Source organism: Pleurodeles waltl, chromosome 2_1 (genome assembly GCF_031143425.1).
Source record: "Pleurodeles waltl isolate 20211129_DDA chromosome 2_1, aPleWal1.hap1.20221129, whole genome shotgun sequence".
NCBI lineage: Eukaryota > Metazoa > Chordata > Amphibia > Caudata > Salamandridae > Pleurodeles > Pleurodeles waltl.
Window position 1 is genome coordinate 684,423,024 of NC_090438.1, and position 14,601 is coordinate 684,437,624.

Consider the following 14,601-nt stretch of genomic DNA (forward strand, 5'->3'; position numbering starts at 1 on the left):
TGCCAAAAAATGACCATGGCAGTATTTCCAACAGAATACAGCCAAAGCACAGCTGGCACCACCACTGCGGTCAGACCACCACAGAGGACGGAAGGCCCCTGCAGGGCGGTGGAGACGATGTTTCCGTGGGACAGATTATGAGGTAGCAGACCGCCAAGGTTACCTCCACGGTCGCACCACCTTTGAAACCCAGGCAGAAACAAACTGCATAAAAGGAGACACCTTTAGGAAGCCATACTCGTCCAGAGCCGCCATGAAACCACAATTAGAAGTCATCCCGCTGCTCCTGCTCACCCAAAGACTTCAGAATCTTCGCCAACGACAGCAACCATAAGTACACACACATACCTGTTACTGTTGTATATTGCCAATGTTTGTACACTCACACAACATACCATCAGGAAAGGGGTGTGAGGGCGACACTCACCTGTAAATTTACACTAACACACACACTCACATACAGCCACACACTCATCTGCACATACACAGTACACTCACTACGGTCACCACACACACATACACACATCAAAAACACACACTTACACACAGAAACACAGCACAGTCCCAGTCACACACAATAACACATGACCCCTCAACACGTCACAACAACCCCACAACCGCATCATCGTCAATATATTGGCAAGCACTCACAATAGACACTACCCAGGAACACATCACACATAAAAAGCAACGTACAACCAACAGGGAATGAACACACACAATCACACAACCATGCAACTTACCAATCGACATACACATCACACACAGCACATTGTATCTATCATACCATGCACTAAACATATGCACGCACACAAAGCCACACAACACAGCAACAAAAACATGTCAACACAAACAACACTCAATACCGTGACAACAACATGTTTTGAATAGACACATGCCCATCACACACCACACACCCTATAACTAGGGGACAAAAGCACTGCACACAACCTCACATAATGCCCAAACAATACAGGTACCACAAGCACCACATACATACACACAAATACCGATGCACATGCCCAGTTACACACAATAACACATAACCCCACAACACGTCACAACAACACCACAACCGGATCATCGTCAATATATTGGCAAGCACTCACAATAGACACTACCCAGGAAAACATTGCACATACAAAGCAACGTACAACCAACAGGGAATTAACATACACAATCACACAATACAATTTACCAATCAACATACACATCACACACAGCACATCGTACCTATCATACCATGCACTAAGCATGCACATGCACACAGTCAAAGCACACAAAGCCACACAACACAGCAACAAACACATGTCAACACAAACAACATTCAATACTGTGACAACATGTTTGGAACAGACACATTCCCATCACAAGCCACACACCCTATAACTAGGGGACAAAAGCACTGCACACAACCTCACATAATGCCCAAACAATACAGGTACCACAAGCACCACACACACACACATAATGACACACAACCAATGCCAGCCAGGAATCCCTCTACCCTAGGAAAAGAAATGCAGGACAAAGATATAACTTCAACACCAACAACTCGTTGGTTAGAATTTATTTAGAAAAATCAATTTAAAAATCATAGTCCAGTCCATAGGTCCAAGTTTTTGTGCACACAGTACACATGTGGGTGCCCTGAACCTGACTCCTGACTGTGATGTAACCTCCACAGGTAGGGGCATCAAGGGGCGAGCAGGCGCCTCAGGGATTATATTGGGAGGGAGATGGTGAATGGGGGATTTGGGATTAGGCTTGGGAGGGGGGCCTTGGGATTTGGCTTGGTAGGGGGGTTTAGGTTTAGGCTTAGGGGAGACTTGGGTTTTCTTGGAAGGAGGATACTTCTTGGTAGGGGGAGGGGCATGGGCACTCGCAGTGGGGATATGGGAGGCCTTGGAGTTGGAAGGGACATACTTGGGGAGGAAAACTGAATATTTGGGGGACTCACGGGGTAGAGGAGTAAGGAAAAGGGCAAACTCCAAAAGGAAAGCTTTCTTACACATGGGGACGGTCATAGCAAAAGGGTTTGGGTGTGGTGGAAGATGGAGTGGTTGTCTGAGGTGTTGGTGTGGATGTCTTGGGTGCATGTTTGTGGGAGGTATGCTTGTGTGTGTCTGTTGGGTGGGTGAGTGAGGGTGTTTATGTGTCTTGGGATGAGTGGGGATGGAAGTGCTGGGGGATGCCATGGTGGGTGACTATTGGCGTGGTGACTGCAGGTATGGTAGATGTGCTGCATGAGGGAGAGTCAGTGGTTGTGGTGTCTGCGGGTGTGGTGACAGGTGGATGTCTGAGGGTCTGCTGTGGTGGTATCTGTAGGTAGGATAGGTGTAGTGGCTGGATATGTGAATTTGGGTGTGGTGTCTGCAGGTGTGCTGTCTGTGATGATGGGGGTAGTGGGGATGTCAGGGCAGGTTGTGTCATGTTACAGGAAAGGAACCACATCAGATTCTAAACACAAGACAGAATGTTGCATACAAACCAAAAACATTCCATGTCACAGTGTTTACAACCTTCACAATTGAAATTGCTCACATGCACCTACTCTATTTGGCATATCCACATTTGGAGTCTGATAGAGTCTAAATCTATGACACCAACATATGTACCAATGGTGTTGTATAAAAGGATTATACAGAATTTGTGGACCTACTCATTCTCCACCTGAAAACAAAGTAATGCACACTTATAGGGCCTACTTAGCCCACAGGATTTAAACACAGACAACCACATGTAGCATAAATGCAATGGACACCTTTCATGTGCACGAAGGCTACATACAGGTCAACTAATCATAATGAGTGGCAACATTATTTAGCTGGCAACATCACTAACCACTCTTCAGACATGAGTAATCTTACATCTGTACAGGGAAATTTAAATGCCATAACCACTTCTGAAGTTACCATGATGGCAAGCCAAATGACTGACTACACATACCATTCCACCAACATGTGAACAGTGTAGATTGTACCTATTTTTAAGATGTCTTGGCAAATTTAGCATGCCCACAACACATTGGATTAGGAAATTGCTATGTAGCCACTTACCATCCAAAAAACCTGTACATGGCACTACTATCATGAGCTCTTATATCAGTGATATTGGCTGCACTAGGAGTCTAGTTATACCACCATGGTTTCCAACATGCAGGATGTCCATTCTAATGAAACATTACAGGTGCCAATGTATAGTCCTCACTCACCAATGGGGACACCTCAGTGCTTAATTTGTAAATAAAAGCGTGCCAGTGCTCAAAGCCCTCCTCTTAAACATGCGGCTGCTGCGATTAAATGTGGGACCACGGAATACTGAGGCACCGTAATCCTGAAGCCATCGCAGGCCTCTACAATCCATTTAAAGCCACTCCCTGCCCCTTCAGCTCACTCTTGCAGATTTCTTATTTCTCCCTTTGTGATGCTATTCCGTCTTTCTCTTCTGCTGTCTTTCCCATATGTGTCTTTTGCTCGCAGCAAATGCTTGAGGCAGAAGAATAAGCGTCGGCCCTCAAAAATAAGTGCCAGCGCTCAGCACCGGAAACAAGAAGCACAAATTAAGCACTGGGACACATCCTAACATGTCTGAGTAAGTGTAGCAAGTGTGGCATGTGAAATGTCAGTTTGAGATCACAGCCTCACAATAAGTTGACACTCATTTGAAACCTCAGGAATAGTAGGACTGTTTTTAACTTGTCAGCCATTGCAGTGGACAGAGGGCAAAGACCAGGACAACGTACCATCAGGATAATGGGAGTATGGCTCTGTAGATGGCAAGGATCAACCAGCAGGGTATAAAGAGCAAAATAGTGGTACACATATGACAGTCACATGTGCATCATCATATGCTTTTGTACAGAAGTGATAACATAGGTGAGTAATATGTCCCTATATTCAATTCTATGGGGGGTCATTATGAACACAGCGGTAAACACCACCATGTTCATGCTGGGCGTCTTTCCATCCCAATGACATACCTCCCGTTGTTCAAGTCATGTCAGTGCTGCACTTCCTGGCCACTGGGTCCTTTCAAAATACAGTGGCCCTAACTGCAGGGATATCTCAGCCCATGATCAGTCTGGTTTTGAAGGGTGTACTGTCTGCATTGTTAAAACACCTGGACAGCTACATCATATTTCCCCTACGTGAGGATTTGGCCCATGTGAAGGCAGATTTCTATGGTTTGGGTCATATTCCACATGGGGTAGGAGCCACAGATGGCGCAACAGCATCCATGTAGCCTTGTTTCCCCCAAGTGCTATTGAACAGGTATATAGGAACAGGAAAAACTTCCACTCCATAAACGTCCAAGTGGTCTGGTTGGCTGATCTCTACATTTCACAAGTGTGTGCAAAGTATCCAGGATCAGTCCATAATTCCTTCATCAGCAATATCCCACAACTGATGACACAATTATACGCAGAAAGGGCCTGACTGGTTGGTGAGTCCTATATGTTATGTGGGTCTGTACCTTTTTTTGCTGCTACCATATATGTGGATGTCCAGGATTAAAGTTTGGATTGGTGTAAGTGTACCTTACAGGGGACTCTGGCTACCCAAACTGTCCTTGGTATTTGACACTAGTAAGGTACCCAACCACACTAGGGGAAGTCCACTTCAATGAGGGCCACAAAAGGACAAGGCGTGTCGTGGAACAGACTTTTGGGCTCCTGGAGTCAAGATTTCGCAGCATAGACAAGTCTGGTGGAGCCCTCCTCTACTCACCCTACAAGTTATGTCAAATTATTGTTGCCAGCTGCATTCTCCACAACCTTATCCTGAGGCGTCATATATCATTCACACTAGATGAGGGGGAGCCATCAGATCCTGTGGATGGATATACAGATTTGCCAAGTGAGGATGAGCATAATAGTAATGAAGCTGGACACATCAGGGCAGATGCCATCAAGCAGTAATTTGACTGACTCAAGGTATGTGATGTGATGTTACATTAGAGATTCCATGGGGTATTGTTGAGGTTATGCATGTCATGTAATGTTCTTTTTGCCACCATCAGTGAGGTCTTACGTGGCTCCAAAGCCCATGACTCAGATATGCATGGAGATTGTTGCTTTGAGTTCTGTACAGAACTGTTATGTATATAGTCTATTGTTTTAAAAATGCACAATCAAAGTCACATTTGTAGTTATGAATTGGCAATGTGATGGATGTGTCCTACTCTGGTCTATACCTTATCTTTGTCAATCACAGATTTGCAGAGTAGCTGTTTGGCTCATCCTCATTTGGCAATCTCAGACAGTGTCACAGGCAGATAGGATTTGCAGACCGACATGATAAGTGGACATGGATTAACCCCTTCGCTTCCAGGCCTTTTGCCCCTCAGGTGGCAGGCCTTTTTTTGGCTATTTGGAGAAGTTTGCGCTTAACTTTTTGTCCACATAAGCTACCCACGCCAAATTTGTGTCCTTTTTTTTCCCAACATCCTATGGATTCTAGAGGTACCCAGAGTTTGTGGGTTTCCCTGAAGGAGACCAATAAATTAGCCAAAATACTGCAAAAATTTCGTTTTTTAAACAAAATTGGGAAAAAAGGCTGCAGAAGAAAGCTTGTGATTATGGCATCAACAAAGGGTTTGCGGTGCTAAAATCACCAGGTTTACCAGCTTTCAGGAACAGGCAGACTTGAATCAGAAAACCCAATTTTTCAACACAATTTTGGCATTTTACTAGGACATACTCCATTTTTACTATTTTTGTGCTTTCAGGGTCCTTCCAGTTAGTGACAGAAATGGGTGTGAAACCAGTGCTGGATCCCAGAAAGCCAAACATTTCTGAAAAGTAGACACAATTCTGAATTCAGCAAGGGGTAATTTGTGTAGACCCTCCAAGGTTTTCCTACAGAAGATAACAGCTGAAATAAAAACAAATTGTCAACACCAGGGCAGTGCGCGCTCTATTGGCGACTAGAATGCAAAAAACCCAACACTCGCAAAACAACTTAATTTATGCATTGTGCTGATATGTTGTTGTTTAACCTTTTGCATTGCAGAGTTTAATCCTGAAGACCTATTTTTAATGTGTTTACAAATACTGTTCATTTGCAATGTATTGCTGCAGGCTTTCAGAATGTGTTAGGGCAGTGGTTCCCAACCTTTTGACTCCTGAGGACCCCCAATGAATCATTACTGGAAGCCGGGGACCCCCAGCAATTTGTACGATTTAATTTTCAAACATTAAAACAGTAATTCGCAAAAAATATAACAAGTACACACCAAACAAATACTCATATTACTAAAGATAAAATTCTTTTATATTGAAAAAAAGATGCAAAAATCGAAACATTTTATTGGGAAGGTTGACGCTGCATCTCGGCAACTACCTTTTCAATGTTGGGTTCTATTTAGAAAAGGTGAATCCTCAGGTCCGATTCTACATTCCCGAAGCGATTTCTGTTTTAAATTTTTAGGGATGCTAGATCTGAGAAAGCTTTTTCACGTAAATAAGTGAAGCGGAAATGAAATAAACCATAAGGGCCTCTCATCTCTCCCTAGCCTCTCTTTCACATGTACTTCATTTGTTTTATAGCACCTCTCATACCACTGTAGGGTGTCACCGCACTTTACAGGGGACTACAAGGTGTAGGATTCACGTCATCCACACTGGTAGGTATTTTCTAAGAGTGCTTGGTCCGGAGAAGCACAAACTTAGAATTCAGAACACAGCACAGTGATTAGCGATGACGTTAGCACAGTGCTTAATTTGTAAATAAAAACGTGCCGGTGCCCAAAGCCCTCCTCTTAAACATGCGGCTGCTACAATTAAATGTCGGTACACGGAATCCTGAGGCAGCAGAATCCTGAACCATCTTGGGCCTCTTCAATCCATATAAAGCCACTCCCTGTCACTTCAGCTCACTCTAGCAGCTTTCTACTTTCTCCCTTTGTGACACTTTTTTGTTTTTCCCTTCCTCCGTCTTTCCCATATGTGATTTTTGCTCATAGCAAATGCTTGAGGCAGAAGAATAAGCCCCGTCCCTCAAAAATAAGTGCTGGTGCTCAGCACCGGAAATAACAAGCACAAATTGAGCAATGCGTAAGCAATAGGAATTTATTTCTACACAAGCAAACCTTTTTTAGCAGCATAAGGAAAATGAAAGACTGGGAAAAAAACAACTTATTAATTTGTGCCATGCGGTTTGCATGCAGCTCTTTAATGGCAGTTCACAGCTCACTGTGCTAAATTATGATTATGAACTGCATAGTAACAAAAGAATCTCTGTGACAAAAGCAGTAACCCACTGTGCCATGCTCATAAAATACTGGTTTTTGCATGATACACATTCTTTGCAGCAGGCATATTAACCATCTGCGCTACCTTTGAGTCAAAACTGCCACTGCACAAAACACCCATCTCTCTCCAGCAGATACATTAATCACTTGAGTTAGCTTGACACTTTTATTTTTGAAGTACAAGGAGCTTTGCAGTCTGTTTAAAACTGCTCAACAAAGGAAGTAATAAATATAAAAACACGCACTTACGTGTTTGTCAGAGGCCCCAGCTGGAAAAGTGCCTTCCTCCCAGCCCAGGCCTGCGGACCCCCTGGGAATGTGTCACGGACCCCTGGGGGTCCGCGGACCACAGGTTGGGAACCACTGTGTTAGGGTGTGTTCCCTTTCCAGGGCCTTCCAGAGACTTTCCCTGCAGCATGCCTGGGTGCTCACTATTCAGAGGTCCCGGTGCAGAGCAGCAGCTTCTTCCTGAGCTCCTGTCCCGGTGGCCTATTTGATCTTCCAGGCCTCTGCCCTTCATTCTTCATTGGTGATCCTTGTTCTGGGCGGTAAGACGGTGATTGAGCTGACCTCCCGACGCCGTTATCGAGAACTTTCATATTCTTGGCATAATTCTTTAAGGATTAACAGATTACTTTGCGCGCTACCTTTTCTTGACATTTGTATGGTGGCTTACGAATCGGCAAGACGCGCGATTCGTTTCATGCTGATTTAATCTTGTTATTGATTGCGTGCTACCATTTCTTGACATTTATATGGTGGCTTACGAATCAGCAAGACGCGCGATTCGTTTAATGATGATTTGACTTTGTTATTCATTGCGCGCTACCATTTCTTGACATTTGCATGGTGGCTTGCGAATCGGCAAGACGCGCAATTCGTTTAATGCTGATTTGATCTTGTTATTCATTGTGCGCTACCTTTTCTTGACATTTGCATGGTGGCTTAAGAATCGGCAAGACGCGCGATTCGTTTCATAATGATTTAACTTTGTTGTTCATTGCGCGCTACCATTTCTTGACATTTACATGGTGGCTTAAGAATGGGCAAAAGACGCGCAATTCGTTTCATGGTGCGTTAATCTTGTTATTCATTGTGCGCTGTTATTTCTTGGTATTTACATCGTGGCTTACGAATCGGCAAGACGCGCGATTCGGTTAATGGTGATTTAACCCTGATATTCACTGCATGCTACCATTTCTTGACATTTTACATGGTGACACTCGAATCGGCAAGACGCGCGATTCTCTCCTCGAGCTTAATTAATTTTGTTCATTGTATGCCATTATTCTAAGACATTTATTAGGTAATATTCGAGTTGACAAGTTGTGTGATTTGTTTCCTGAATCCATAATGAGTTATTCATGGTGCACAATCCTTTTATGGTGTTTACTATATATATGAAAATCTACAATGTGCGCAATTCGTGTTGAAACATTTCAAGAGAACACAGAAGGCCAGAGTTACTAGTTGCAATATTGCATGGTCCTAGTATGCATTCTCAAAAAAGGATTCATATGACTGGTTTAGAACTTATTCAGCATGTTTTCCTGATTCTCATGTAAAGGAAAGTACTTGAATTTGAAAGTTTCATTTAATCTATCTTGATTCCCTTACAGGTACTCAGCCATCTTGAAACTTAGTCATTTTAAGCCTAATTCTTAGGTTGTTCATGTTTTCAGAATGACTAGGCTTAGAGTCATAGTCTAGTACTGATTTCATGAGATGTAATTTTCATATTGTGTGTTTTAACCTTTTTCTTACTACAGGTCTCCTTCCCAGCTGTTCCCTTCCTAATCACCTCTTCCCCTCTTGAACTCTCTTAGCCTCTGTGATTTATCTATCAGAGTCTTGGAGCTGTTCAGTGGTGGACGTGTTGAGAACGTGCGCAGACCCCGAGGATCTGGTGACTCTGACAGAATAGTGAGCCCACAAATTATTATCCTCCTGGTTTGTGGATGTTCTCAGCATGGCCACGCTGGACGAGTTAGTCAAGGCTATCACCCAGCTCCAGGCAGAGGTGGTATCATCCATAGAAATTGACAACTAGCCTAGCTGAGAGAGTGAGTCAGTTACAAGATAAGGTAGAGAAGAAGGAACAAAGTCCCACAGGTGTGTCTTGGCCAGGTACTTCTTCTCAGACTTCTGGAAGTATTCCGACAAGCATTTCCCTCAATGTCCCTTCCGCAATTCATTTAGCTCCCCCAGAAAGTTTTTCAGGTGACCCTTTGAAAGCGCAATCTTTCCTGGTTCAAGTGGAACTACACTTCACCTGTAGACCACATATTTTCCCAGATGCCCAGTCCAAAGTAGCTTTCTTGTTATCATATCTGCCTGGGGATGCAGCTACCTGGGCAATTCCTCTTGTGCTTAAAGATAGTCCTTTGCTGTACAACTGGAGAAATTTTGTTCGTGAGTTTGAGAGAGTTTTTGATCGTAGAACTGTAACACAGTCAGCAGATCGTGAATTATTAGATTTACGCCAAGGGAATCAGGAACTAGTGTCGTATTTAGCCAACTTTAACCGGCTGGTTGCTGAGACATCCTGGCCTGAAGAAAAACAAGCGGTCTTGTTTTACAAGGGACTCAAAGAGGAACTAAAAGATATCTTAGCGCAAATCGACCCACAACCTACAGACTGTCACGAATTAATAAACCTTGTCCTGAGGCTTGATCATCGTTTAACAGAAAGTAAAGGAATGCGCAAAAAGACTGAAAAATATTCATGGTGTGTTCATGATAACAGAGACTCAAGAACTCCGAAAGAAAGAACGCTGGAACCGATGGTAATTGGAACCATCAGAAGACCTTTGACCAAAGATGAAAAGGACCTTCGCAGAAAAAATTGAGAATGTCTTTATTGTGGGAGGAAGGGTCATTTTGCCAAAGATTGTCCAATCAAACCAAAAAGCAAGCAAGGTCCAGTTCAGAAGGTCGCAGCCAATGCACCAGTCGAGTTGGAAAACTAAAACACCCGAGATGCAGAGAAGGGTTGTTCTTGGGTGTCACAGTGGACCCTTCACAATCTAGACATCTTAAACTGGAAATAAGAGTTCAGGTGAAGAAAAAGATCTATTTCAAAAAAGCTGTAGTCGATTCTGGGGCTACTGGGAACTTTGTTGACGCCCAATTGGTTCGTGCATGGGGGATCCCATGTATTGAAAAGAAGACCCCAGAAATCATCCAGGCAGTCGATGGAAAACTCTTGACTGGAGGTCCAGTAACTCTTCAGACTATTCCCTTGTCGATGATTTGTGAAGATAGGAATCAAAGAAAGAAACATATAGAGAAAATCATCCTTGACGTGATCCATGCTCCCCAATATGGGAGTATCCTTGGCTTGCCATGGTTAACTCATCACAATCCAGAGATCAATTGGGCAGAATGAAAAATCATGTTCTCATCTGCGCTATGTAAAGAACAATGTCTCCAAAAGATTCAAGTACCAAAAGTCTGCAACTCTTACATAGCTACTGCTGCGGAGAAAGAAATTCAGCTGCCCAAACAGTATTCATCTTACAAAGATGTATTTGATGAGAAAGGAGCAGAGACCCTACCTCCTCATAGATCTTATGACTGTCAAATTGATCTAGCCCCAGGTGCGATACTTCCCAGCTGTCGTGTGTATGCCCTGTCAGAACATGAAAATTAACATTTACGAAAATACCTAGATCAATTTTTGGAGAATGGTTTCATTCGCCCCTCTAAGTCTCCTGCAGCTTCGCCTTTGTTTTTTGTTCCAAAAGCTAATGTAGAACTTCGAACTTGTATAGACTATAGGGGATTGAACAAAGTCACCATCAAGAATAAATATCCTTTACCCCTAATTCTGGTCTTATTGGAACAAGTAAAGAGAGCAAAAATCTACACGAAGCTTGACCTTCGAGGTGCTTATCATTTGGTCAGAATGAGAAAGGGTGACAAATGGAAAACAGCGTTCAAGACAAGATATGGCCTTTTTGAATACACCGTCATGCCTTTTGGTCTGTGTAATGCTCCAGCAGCATTTCAATTTTTCTTGAATGACGTTCTTAGAGAGTACCTTGACATATTTGCCATAGTATACATCGATGACATTTTGATCTACTCAGACAATGAAAACGAACATGTCCAACATGTCAAGAAAATTCTTGCGGCCCTTCGAAAACGCCATTTATATTGCAAACTAACCAACTGTGAGTTTCATGTTACCACAGTTGAGTTTCTAGGGGTTATTCTTACCCCTCAAGGTATGGTGATGGCAGAAAAGAAAGTAAAAGCCGTATCTGATTGGCCCACCCCAAAGACTGTTCGTGATGTACAATGTTTCCTGGGGTTTGCACATTTTTACCGGAGGTTCATAAATCATTTCTCCCAGACAGTTGCTCCAATCACTAAGCTATTAAGAAAGAAAGAAAAGTTTGTATGGTCCCCAGAAGCTGACCAAGCCTTCTTTACTTTGAAGGAAGCTTTCTCCACTGCCCCAGTCTTGACTCATCCTGATGCGAATGGACCTTTCATAGTGGAAGCTGATGCTTCAGATGTAGCAATACGAGCCGTCTTATCGCAACGAAATAAAGACACTGGTCAACTCCATCCTGTAGCTTATATGTCTCGGAAGTTGAACGAAGCCGAACAGAACTATGTCATTGCTGAAAAAGAGCTTCTGGCGATTTGTGACGACTTTAAAGAATGGAGACATCATTTGTTGGGTGCCAAATACACTGTCACAGTATATACTGATCATCGTAATCTTCAATTCATGAGATCCGCCAGACTTTTGACTCCTCGGCAATTACGCTGGATGCTGTTTTTTGCAGGATTTGATTTTGTAGTAACCTTCCGGCCTGGTAAAGATAATCGCAAAGCTGAGGCCTTGTCCTGCCAAGAGTCTACCACGTTGACTGCATTTCAAGCCTCCAGAGCTATCATTGCTCCTGACAAGGTTCTATGTATCATAAAAACTGAAGATTTCTTTGAAGAAATTCGCAACTCTTTCACTGTTGGGAAATGGCAAACATGGGCCCAAGCAGACTCCAAAAGGTCAATCAAGCAAGGACTACCCTTTCACGACGCTCGTTTGTTCGTACCCACTACCAAACTTCTCAAGATAGTGTCTCATTGGTTGCATGTTATACCTATGGCAGGTCACCCAGGTACTCCTAAAACTCTTGAACTGATCCAACGCTATTTTTGGTGGCCTACCCTAACAAAAGATGTAAAAGCAATGGTAAACAACTGCAAAGTCTGTGCTCGCACTAAAACAAGTCATTCAAAACCAAAAGGGTTGTTACATCCACTTCCAACCCCAAGTCGTCCATGGGAACACATTTCTTTGGACTTTATTACTGGTCTGCCAGTGGTTCAACAGCATTCAGTAATTCTGGTGGTAGTAGATAGTCTCACGAAATATGGACATTTCATTGCCTGTAAGAAATTGCCCACTTCTAGTGAATTGGCAACTATTTTACTGAAAAGATTGGTTTGTTATCATGGACTGCCAAAAGTTATCCTCTCCGATCGGGGGTCGCAGTTTGCCTCCAATTTCTGGAAGACATGGTGTAAAACACTCCAAGTGACATCTACACTATCTACTAGTCACCATCCTCAAACAGATGGTCAAACGGAGAGACTAAATCAGACCTTGAAACAATACCTACGTGCCTACGCTGAAAAGGCACTTCATTCTTGGACATCTATGCTCTGGTTAGCTGAGTTAGCCTACAATAACTCATTCCACACTTGTAATGGCGTTACATCCTTTTTTGGTTTATTTGGCTATCATCCTGACACCTTGCCCATCACAATTCCTCAAGAAAGTTCTCTTACTCCAGCTGTGTCAGAAACCATCCAGCATTTGCATCAAACCCAGAAACTGATTCAACAGCATTTAGAAAAAGCCAAACAAAAATACAAAAGGCATTATGACAAGAAACATTGTGAGGGACTGCAATATCAACCAGGTGACAAAGTGTGGCTTTCCACAAAACATATAGATTTCAAGAAGAAGCACATGTTTACCCCCAAATTCATAGGTCCTTACATTGTCCTCTAGCAAATCAATCTGGTGACCTATAAACTAAAATTGCCCAGATCCTTACGGATTCATCCAGTGTTCCACACTTCCCTCTTCAAGAAGGCAGTCCAAAAGGTCCACCCTCATCCAGCTCCTGTTCTAGTACAAGGGGAAGAAGAATTCAAAGTTAAGAAAGTGTTGGATTCTAAACTGAGAAGGCGTAATCTATGGTACTTAATCTCATGGAAAGGTTATGGTCCTGAAAGTAACTCATGGGTTTCCGCATCTGATGTTCATGCTCCAGTACTTGTGAGACACTTTCATCGTCTTAATCCAGGCAAACCAGGCCGTAGAGCGCGTCTGGGAGAGGGGAGTACTGTCAACACCAGGGCAGTGCGCGCTCTATTGGCGACTAGAATGCAAAAACCCAGCACTCTCAAAACAACTTAATTTATGCATTGTGCTTATATGTTATTGTTTAACCTTTTGCACTGCAGAGTTTAATCCTGAAGACTTATTTTTAATGTGTTTACAAATACTGTTTATTTGCAATGTATTGCTGCAGGCCTTCAGAGTGTGTTAGGGTGTGGTCCCTTTCCAGGGCCTTCCAGAGACTTTCCCTGCAGCATGCCTGGGTGCTCACTATTCAGAGGTCCAAGTGCAGAGCTACAGCTACTTCCTGAGCTCCTGTCCCAGTGGCCTATTTGATCTTCCAGGCCTCTGCCCTTCATTCTTCATTGGTGATCCTTGTTCTGAGCGGTAAAACGGTGGTTGGGCTGACCTCCCGACGCCGTTATCGAGAACTTTCATATTCTTGGCCTAATTCTTTAAGGATTAACAGATTACTTTGCGCGCTACCATTTCTTGACATTTGTATGGTGGCTTACGAATCGGCAAGACGTGCAATTTGTTTCATGCTGATTTAATCTTGTTATTGATTGCGCACTACCATTTCTTGACATTTATATGGTGGCTTACGAATCGGCAAGATGAGCGATTCGTTTCATGATGATTTGACTTTGTTATTCATTGCGCACTACCATTTCTTGACATTTGCATGGTGGCTTGCGAATCGGCAAGGCGCGCGATTCGTTTAATGCTGATTTGATCTTGTTATTCATTGCGCGCTACCTTTTCTTGACATTTGCATTGTGGCTTAAGAATCGGCAAGACGCGCGATTCGTTTCATGATAATTTAATCTTGTTATTGATTGCGCGCTACCATTTCTTGACATTTATATGGTGGCTTACGAATCGGCAAGACGCGCAATTCGTTTCATGATGATTTGACTTTGTTATTCATTGCGCGCCACCATTTCTTGACATTTGCATGGTGGCTTGCAAATCGGCAA